The following is a 10,095-nucleotide window of genomic DNA, read 5'->3' as shown; positions in this document are numbered from 1 at the left end:
TGGTCTTTATTGAGTAGTTATTTGAAAAATTTCCAAATGTATTTACACATTTAGTAAGAAAAATAATCAAATTGCAAGAAACAACTCATATGACTAGAACATTAACTATTTATGGATTTTTTTTATGGAGTAATAAAACTCTACTGCTTGTTGTATTTCAGAACTGAAGATGTTGTAACTGTTTAATCTTCACATGAACACTAATCAAATAGAAACTAAGGTTTAAAGGCTGAACAGGGACTAAATATAATCAGGCTATTACTGCCACTGTGTGGTATAATATGGTACTGTGGTTTGCCTGCATTGAAACCTGGAGTCATGTTTCCTTGGTCATTTCTTTAAAACAAAATTTTGTCAAATGTATTTATATAAGAATATATAGTGGTTTTCCTGATAGTAAATAATGGGTAAGTAGGTAAATAAAACATCTGGTTACAGTTAGGGTGTTTAAAAGATTTAACATGAGTCAACATAAAAAAAAACAGTCTTCAAATTGTAGTTCAGCACATTTTGAATTAAAATGTATAATTGTCATTCTACTTATTCAAGGGGAAAATGTTGGATATTTACATTTTTTTTATTATTGTGCAGATAGACGGACGGACGGACGGACGGACGGACGGACGGACAGACAGACAGACAGACAGACAGACAGACACCAATAAAAACATACAACAACAAACAATTGTGTAAATGGGCAGGAAACTGCAGCAGCAAGTGAACAAGTTTAAATACTGAGGTCTTCATAATTTGGCATTCAGTGCCTATATAGCACGGTGAATAAAAGACCTCTTATGTGTGTTCCGGCTCATCATCGGGACCCTGAGTCGACAGTCAGACAGGAGCAACTAAAACTCAGAGTTAAGTGGATGTGAAGGATCTACAAATATCTGTTTTGCCTTCCTGAGTACAGCACTGTTAAAGATGTCATCAAGGTCTCTTTGTGGCTTGCCAACCACGTTCCCTGCTGTCTTCACAATTGTGGAAAGCTTGTTCTTGTCCTTCACACTCAAATTACCAAACCAAGCAGTTATATCAAACTGCAGAATACTTTCAACCAGTCCCTTGTAAGCCATCTAAAGAATGTGTTGGCTTACACCAAAGCTTCTCAGCTTCCTGATTAAAAACAATCACTGGTTGGCTAAAAATACTCAATTAATTTTCATGACAACTTAAACGTTTGATCTAAAATCGTGCCCAAGTACTTAAAATGCTCCACTACTTCCACAGGCTGGTTATTAAGTACAACAGGAGTCATGTTACTTACACCTCTTGATTTAGTTTGTCCAATCAGTTATTTGGTTTTCACCACAATCATTTCCAAATTACTGGTCTGACACCAGTCCTGCAGTAGAGTTACCTGGCTGAAGAAAGCTTCCTCATGTGTGCCATGTCATCAGCATATTTGACTAACTTTATATTGCTGCTGCGCACTGTGATGTCATATGTGTAAATTGAAAACAACAGAGGAGACAACACACAGTCTTGTGGAGCTCCAGTATTTAAAACCAACTCGTCTGAAAAGACCCCATTCATTAAAACCCTCTGAGGGCAGTCAGGTAAAATACTTTTAATCCAGTGAATGAGCCTACCATTCACAATTATCTTAAAAAGCCGTTCTAAAAGAGTGTCAATTTGCATTGAATTAAAAGCAGACCTAAAATCAATAAAAAGAACATGAGCAAAGGATTTTGGTTGTTGCAGGTGTTTAGCTATTTGATCCACAAGCATAAGAGTTGTGTCCTCTGTACCCCTATGTGACTTATAGGCAAATTGAAGAGGGTCTAGTTATGTCCCGACAGAGGACATGAGATGGGTGCTGACCACTCTCTACATACACTTGGCTAAGAGTGGAGTGAGTGCCACTGATCTAAAATCTTTAAGAGCAGTGGCATGAGAGAATTTAGGCACAGGTATGATTATTGATGTCTTTTATAAATTGGGAAGAACACAAATATCAAGCAAGATCTGAAACAACTGAGTGACAACCCCCTTTTAAGCTGTTCAGAACATATCCTCAGCACCCTTCCTCTGAGACCATCAGGCCCAGGAGCTTTGTTGGGTCTGATTTTAGAGAGGCACATGGCTACTTCTTGCTTCAACAGCTGGATAGGTTCATAGCTACCTGCCTGGTCACAGATAGTACTGCAGCCTGCTCTACGGTGTCTCACATCATACCTTCCATAGAAGGTGTTCAAATTATTAACAAATTTGCCACAATCTGCCATGTTTACTCCTTGATTTTTCCTTCCCATACCCATCATTGTATTCAATCCTTCCCATGCTTGTTTTGCATTGCCTGCACAGAACCTTTGCTCTACCTTATTCTAAAAATCAGTTTTTGCTGTAAAAACTCTACGCCTGAACTCCTTTTCTCTCTCTTTTGCTAAATCCATTTCGCCTTTTCTCATTTAAACACATTTTAAGATCTTTTGAGAGCAGTGGCTTGTTATTGCTGAACATTTGATAAAACTTTACAATAGGCTGGTGGATGTATGGATGCAACTGTTTGAAATGTAAGAATTTCAGAAATTGTAGGCAAATCTTCAGTCCTAAAAATCACATTGTTGGAACAAAACATTCTCATGTAAAGTACAAATGGAATCGGCTGGACAGTCAGTGAGAGATTTAGTCCTTGAAACGGTGATTACAGAAAAACATGGATTTAGTTAGTTCTAACCCTTAGTATATATTAACATATGCATCATATAAATAAACTTATCATTGAATGAGAGTAATATGGTACGGAGCCCCCCAGGGGACACAGGGGGGAAAAAAAAGATGGGTGAAAAAAAAAAAAAATGATGGGTGAAAAAAAAAATGATGGGTGAAAAAAAGACTTTTGGGAGATCCTGAGATAGTTTTGCGAGATCCCGAGATAGTTTTGCGAGATCCTGAGATACTTTTGCGAGATCCCGAGATACTTTTGCGAGATCCTGAGATACTTTTGCAAGATCCTGAGATACTTTTGCGAGATCCCGGGATACTGACGAAAGAAGAGGAGCAATGGAGGAGCGATATTCGCCTATTTTCCGGCCTTCCAACTGGAATAGCGTCACGAAAACCGCACCAATTTCCCCCAGGATGGTTTTATTTTGTACAGAAAACTAAGACTGATATTTCACAGGCTTGATCAACTCCCCAAAATCAGCGAGTCTGGCGAAAGATTAAAGTAACCGGGCCGAATATAGTAGTATATTCGTAAATGGTAAATCGTAAATATATTCGTAAAAAAAATAGTAGTATAATAGCAAATGGTAAATGGACCTGCACTTATATAGCGCTTTTCGACCACTCAAAGCGCTTTACACTACAGACTGCGCTCATTCACCCTTTCACACACACATTCATACTGATGGCAGAGGCTACCCTAAATGGTCCCACCAGCCACCACTGGGAATTCATTCACACACTGATGAATACAGCACATCGGGAGCAATTTGGGGTTTCCACAGCTTCTTGCTTTCCTTTAAAACCCTTACAAGATTCTTAGACATCATTCATTTCTTTACATTTCTCATTTTTTATTTTGACTTCACTGTTCTTTTTCTTCAAAATTTCTGCTGTTAATTCAGGTCAAGCATGCAAATTGTCATTCAAGCATGCCACATACAACCTTTCAGGTAGTTTAGCATTAATTGCAAGCTGTTAAAGCAAAGTGAATAAACAAAAATATGATTACTACAGCCACAAGTATGCATCTGTACTTGACCATCAGCTCGTGATGCTTTCCAAAACAGAAAATCGAGAACAATTATAGCAAGCAATAGTGAGGAGTTAAAATACTAAGAGCAGTCTTTGTCTTTTGTTGAACATAGTCATATAAATTGGGCTGCACAGTAATTAAATACGTAAATTACATTTTTATTCATTGTCTTACAGATGTCTTATGATTGGTGACACACTGGAAGGAATGGTATCTGAAATTTAAAGTGTTTGTTTTACGACAATAAAGGATGTGGGGAATCCACAATGAATTCATGAACACATCAGACGTGGTTTAGTGTTGATATCTATAAAATCAAGTGAGCTATTGCAAAATAAAAGCCTAAGATATGAAATAATTATATAGACTGATTACTTATGCCTTTTAAAGAAATTGAAAGAGTTTTTAATGACAATAAAGGGTTGTGGGAAATCTACAATGAATTCATGAACACATCAGAAGTGGTTTGGTGTTGATATCTATAAAAACAAGAGAGCTATTACAAAATAAAAGGCTTAAATATTGTACACACTGAATAAAAGGAATTGAAAAGGTGTGTATTGAAAATAAAGGGTGTGGGAAGTCCACAGTGAGTTCATGAACACATCAGAAGTCGTTTGGTGTTTATTAGATGAATTTCCAGTGAGTTATTAAAAATAGAAAAGAAAGACGTTGCACTTTTGCGACGGTCCCTAAGCACTCTGGCTGCCGTTGGGCACTAGGACGTATATTCGGCCCGGTTACTTTAATCTTTCGCCAGACTCGCTGATTTTGGGGAGTTGATCAAGCCTGTGAAATGTCAGTCTTAGTTTTCTGTACAAAATAAAACCATCCTGGGGGAAATTGGTGCGGTTTTCGTGACGCTATTCCAGTTAGAACGCCGGAAAATAGGCGAATATTGCTCCTCCATTGCTCCTCTTCTTTCGTCAGTATCTCGGGATCTCGCAAAAGTATCTCAGGATCTCGCAAAAGTATCTCAGGATCTCGCAAAAGTCCGTCCTTTTTTTTTTTTCACCCATCATTTTTTTTTTCACCCATCTTTTTTTTCCCCCCGTGTCCCCTGGGGGGCTCCGTAATATGGAAACTGTCTTACAACTTTTTTTTTATTTTTTTTTTTTTTACAGCTGATGACTTTAGTATATCTATAAAAAGTGTAACTTATATTGTTTCTGGACCCTTTACATATTCTACTAGAGTTACAGGTTACAATGCTTCATTAAAACTGTTAGCACCAATGTATTTCAAGGCTCAGACTCAATATTATAGTCTGATTTCTTTAAATTAGTGCTTTGCAAATTATAACTGTAAGACTTTTTTAAAAAAGACTAAAGGCACTTTTTTCATTTAAAATATTATTCATAATAGGCCTATTTTATCAATTTGAATACTTAAGGAATGAAGGAAACCTTTAAAAAAAAACAGAGGAATGCAGATTTGTATTATATGCTATGGTGAAGCCTGTGTAAAACAAAGATGAAACAAAATTTTGTAAAAAGCATTTATACGTTAATATGAAATGTATGATTATCAGTTTTATAACATAACATGCACGTAATGCCAAATAAGTTCACCAGAATTCAATGTTCCAGGCCGATGCCGGTCACAAGACTTTACCACACCTTGACATGTTTCCAAGAAGTCAAGCGTCTATCAAGTAAGTGAAAGAAAAACTAAGTGGGAACTATTTATTTAGGGGAATTCTGTTCTGCGGACGACAAAAAATAAATCAGGCAAAACGTGGTTTGATGTTTGCAAAACAGCCTTTCGCACGGCATTTCCATTTATATCTGTCATCTGTCACCAGTCCCAGCCATAGACAGTACAACTAGGTTGTGAAACCTGCCATTTTAATCTTGTTATTCTACTCCTAGACTTAAACTTAAAAAAATCTTAAAGTCAGATTTTGCACTCCATCTGCACTCCTCAGGGAATACAAAGGCCTAATGCTGTATCTACAACACGAGTTAGTCACCTTGACTGGATAATTTTCACTAGTCCAACAAATTGTTGTTAAAGCTAAATGCCAGGTTACTTCTGCTTTTTTATACATAGATTTAATTCGATATTGGGCAATTTGGCCAAAATCCTCTTTTCTGGTATAGGTAATTTCATATATCTTTATAACAATGTACGATAAAGCATGTTTTCTGGTAATTTAACAAATAGTTTACATTAATCAATCAAATATTTGACAAATGAAAATTATTCAATGTTTCTTTTTTTTTTTTTTAAACCTACAGTCATAGAGGGAAAAACAGAATACTTCCAGCTATACGATGTTTACTTGCACACAAACAGAGTAATCAGATTAATACAATGGTGTTAAACAGGGGTATTTCTAAGAACAGAATTCTTACGTGTCTTCATGAAGGAGTTTAACAACAAAGCTATAAATGAATGAATGAAGGGGGAAAATTAGGGAATTTTTGTTTGATTGACACCTGCAAGTAACTTTGTATGGAATGAGTCCAACACAAATCAAAAGGATGCCAGGAAACTCCCAAAGGGCAGCGGCCAGACTAGATAGGTGAAAACAAAACCAAAACAAAGGATTTAAAAGAGAGATGCAAATGCTCTGTCTGCAGATCATCTCAGGTGTTTTAAAGACACACATCTCTGGGCATCTTTTTCATCATTTACAGGTGAGTGTCAGGCTAATACCACAATATACTAAATGCATTAAAAGACAGCTACATAATACAATGAAAGATACATGTATTGGATGTGGATTAGTAAATATTTGGTAGAGTAATATTTAGGGCTGTCAATCGATTAAAATATCTAATAGTGATTAATCGCATGATTGTCCATAGTTAACTTGCCATTAATTGCAAATTAATTGCACATTTTTTATCTGTTCTAAACCTTAACAGGATAGTTTTTAATACTGTTATCAACATGGGAGTGGACACATATGCTTGCTCTATGCATTTGCTCGATGATTATTATTGCAACAATCCAAAAGAATGACAAATAATGTCCAGAATAACCTCAAAGGTACTGCATGCTGAAAAAATATACTGAAAGCAAAACATTACAAACTGAGACCTAACAGATGAGTGTAACATGACTCAGTGATACTGACACCATGTAGTATCCAACTTAACATGTGTCAAGGTTAACTACACTGTTTTAAACAGCTCAACACAAAATGATTGGCCTCATGCATCACAACAACAACAACAGGCCTCTCACACATTCTAATGCCACTATTCCATCATATACACTGACCCTAATAATTGCATATTTTAAGAATTATTTTAAAGAAGAATAAGGGTTCTTGTATATTTTATTTTTAAGGCATCTGATTTTGACAGTCTTCTTGTAAATTCTGTGGTCGATTCAATTAGCACACTGTGCTCTTATTTTGAAAGCTGCATGTGTTTAGAGACAGGAAGTTATTCAAAACAGTTAGTCACAGTTTAGTGTGATTAAAACAACTTTAATTGTTAGCTAATGTTAACTTGCGGCTACTGAACGGCGTATGCAGCAGTGTGTTTGGACCCCTGACCAGCCCGTACAGGTTGATAGTATTTAGTTCGGCTCGCGCACACGCAGAAGATAATACCTTGTCAGATGACGTTTATTACTTTTTAATACTTTTTAATGGCCTTATTTTGGCTAATTTCACTTACTACCTTTTAATACTTTTTAAAACCTTGCGGCAACCGTGAAAATGCAGTTTTTAAATGATAATTCTAACCCTCAAATGCTATCCAAACCTACATGGCCATATGTGAAAAAGTGATTGCCCCCTAAACCTAATAACCGGTTGGGCCACCCTCGGTTGCAACAACTGTAATTAAGAATACATAAATCATGAATTAACCACAAAGTTTTTCAATGGCTCTCACCATGGTTTGCTGGAGTACAAAAACCTTAGAAATGGCTTTGTAACCCTTTCCATACTGATAGAAATTACTTTGTTTCCTGTCTGTTTTTTAATTTCTATACATCGTGGCAGGATGTGTTGCTTTTTGAGATGTTTTAGCCTACTTCACTTTGTCAGACAGGTTCTATTTAAGTGATTTCTCTTTCAACAGCTCTGGCAGTAATCAGGACCGGGTGTGGCTATTGAACTCAGCCTTTATGTAACTGTAGAGTTACATAAACAAACTGGCCTTTAAAGGGTTAAAAACTCAAAAAATATCAATAAAATTTGATATTTCAGGCTGAAGTCGTTTTTACAGTAGTTTTTGGGCAGTTAACATTTTTTTTGTCCTTAGGGACCTATAAGTCAGTTTTTTTAAGGAATCCCTAAGGGTTAAATAAGATCATTCCCAGGATCCTTCACACTAAAAGTGAACCATCTCAGACAGTGTATCTGCGTCTAACCTCACACAGGGAAAGGCTCACAAGAACAAAACAGATTGATACAAAAAATAAATTAAAACAAACAAATAAAGTGCGCATGTACCGTGAGGAGTGTGATGCGAGGGGTGAGGGGGAGGACTCTCTCTGTCATATCTGAGACTGGACGTTTCCATGATAATTCATTTGCATTGACAGAACAGATAACTGTGGGTTAGTTGAAGCTAAACTTGCCATTCAAGTTTGCTCTTTATTCATTTCTGCTCATGGAGGGTTGTTTCTGCTCGCCCTCCACAATGTTACTACTGCATCACTTACTGATTTCCCAAATTATGGGGCGGGCCGAGGGTCATACTCACAGACCGTTGGCACGTTAAAAAAAGTTAACGGCGTTAAAAGGAATTTGCGTTAATGCGTTATTGTCGTGTTAACTTTGACAGCCCTAGTAATAATACTTCTTCTTTGCACAAGAATTCTGCATACAAGATAATGAAATTGTGGCCACAACATACTTTGGGGCTTTGTAGCAGGATAAACTCTATCACCTTTCAGGAATTTAAGAGCTCTGTACAAACTCCTGTTTCAATAGCAATAGCAATCTTTATTATTTGGTCATAGCTAAATATGTGGTGATTAGGGTTTGTTTGAAAGGGTCTGTAAACTTCATGTTCATGTGCAGAAGATGTTCCTTATTCCCTTAAGGCTTATTTGTTTTATTTCTGTATTTGGCAGTTCTCCCACAAAATGGCTGAATCTGACATGAATACCAAGATTGAAGAATTGGAGAAAAGACTCAAAACTTCTAGCCTGGCTAACACCAGACCAAATCTCATTGGAGATTAGGTCTGGACACCTTCAATGCTTTTCTCCGTAGAGGAGGTGTGGTTTACGATCCTCCGGAGCCGTTTATTGGACGCTTAGAATGTCTATCAAAGCGTCTGTAGGTAGCTCTTAGCCAATCAGATCAGTTATACCAGATGACGTAGTAGAGCAACAGAAATGGATGTTTGTTGTGTGTGTGTCTATGAGAGAGTGTTGCTGCTGCTTTGCTTCTCCAGTTCTCGCTTTCTGCAAGATTATTTATTTTCACGCTTTATTCCCCCTCATGTCATTCAGCCACACACATCCACTGATTTTATGGGCAATAAACAAGCTGCTGCGGGTCTCCGCTGTCCCCCGGCTCGGAGCCAGATCACCCGCGGTGACCGGCGGTCTCGGCGGCTCGGCGCAACGAGCCGCAGAAACCGCCCGTGCGGCGCTAATAGTCCCGCTACCTGTGATCTGGCTCCGAGCCGGGGGACAGCGGAGCTGCCGAGAGACCTTTCGCCTTTCAACTTTCGCTCTAAACTATTTAAAACACCATCTACAGCTAAAGAGAGTTTCGCGTCTGCAGCAGCCATGTTGGATCCGGAAAGCTTCCAAGTGCCGAGTAGTACGCGTCATCGTCTCACCGTCCCTCCCCGCTCTGTGATTGGATCCCTAAAACAGGGCTAGCAAAATCGCTTAGTTTCCAGACTGGCTGGAGGTTCGAAATCAAATTCGAGCGCGCAAGGCAGTCTGGGTATACCCAGGCTACAAAACTTCACTCTTTGCTCACAATTTCTTAACCCCCAAAAAGGATGAAGAGCTCCTTCTCAATAAGCTGATAGGACTAGTTACAAATATCGAATGGAGCCCAGTAGATGTCCCTGACTTGTTCGATGCTCTTCTGAAACGATTTCAGTCAACTACAAATGACAGATCACCTCTCCTTTCATGGATGCTGAACATGTTGCACTGTATAGAGATCAATTACATCACTCCCAGTTGGGAATCTGAACAAGGAAAGACGCTCACTGAACTGGTCCGAGACAAGACTGTAACAGATAAAGACCTCAACAAATGCTTAGCCAATGACAAAGAAAAGACACTGGAAGAAATTCTTGAGGAAATTCGCCAACAAAAGCTAAATCAAATTGATGAAAAGCTTTTAGTAGATGTGAGGGACATTGTGTCATCAGTTGATAAAGATCTTACTTCCCACAATGATGGATCAGAGCAGAGAGGCTTGAAAAAAGTCTTACTGAAGCTCTGTCAGG

Source organism: Centropristis striata, chromosome 17 (genome assembly GCF_030273125.1).
Source record: "Centropristis striata isolate RG_2023a ecotype Rhode Island chromosome 17, C.striata_1.0, whole genome shotgun sequence".
In the NCBI taxonomy this organism is placed as follows: domain Eukaryota; kingdom Metazoa; phylum Chordata; class Actinopteri; order Perciformes; family Serranidae; genus Centropristis; species Centropristis striata.
This window is presented reverse-complemented; position numbering follows the sequence as displayed.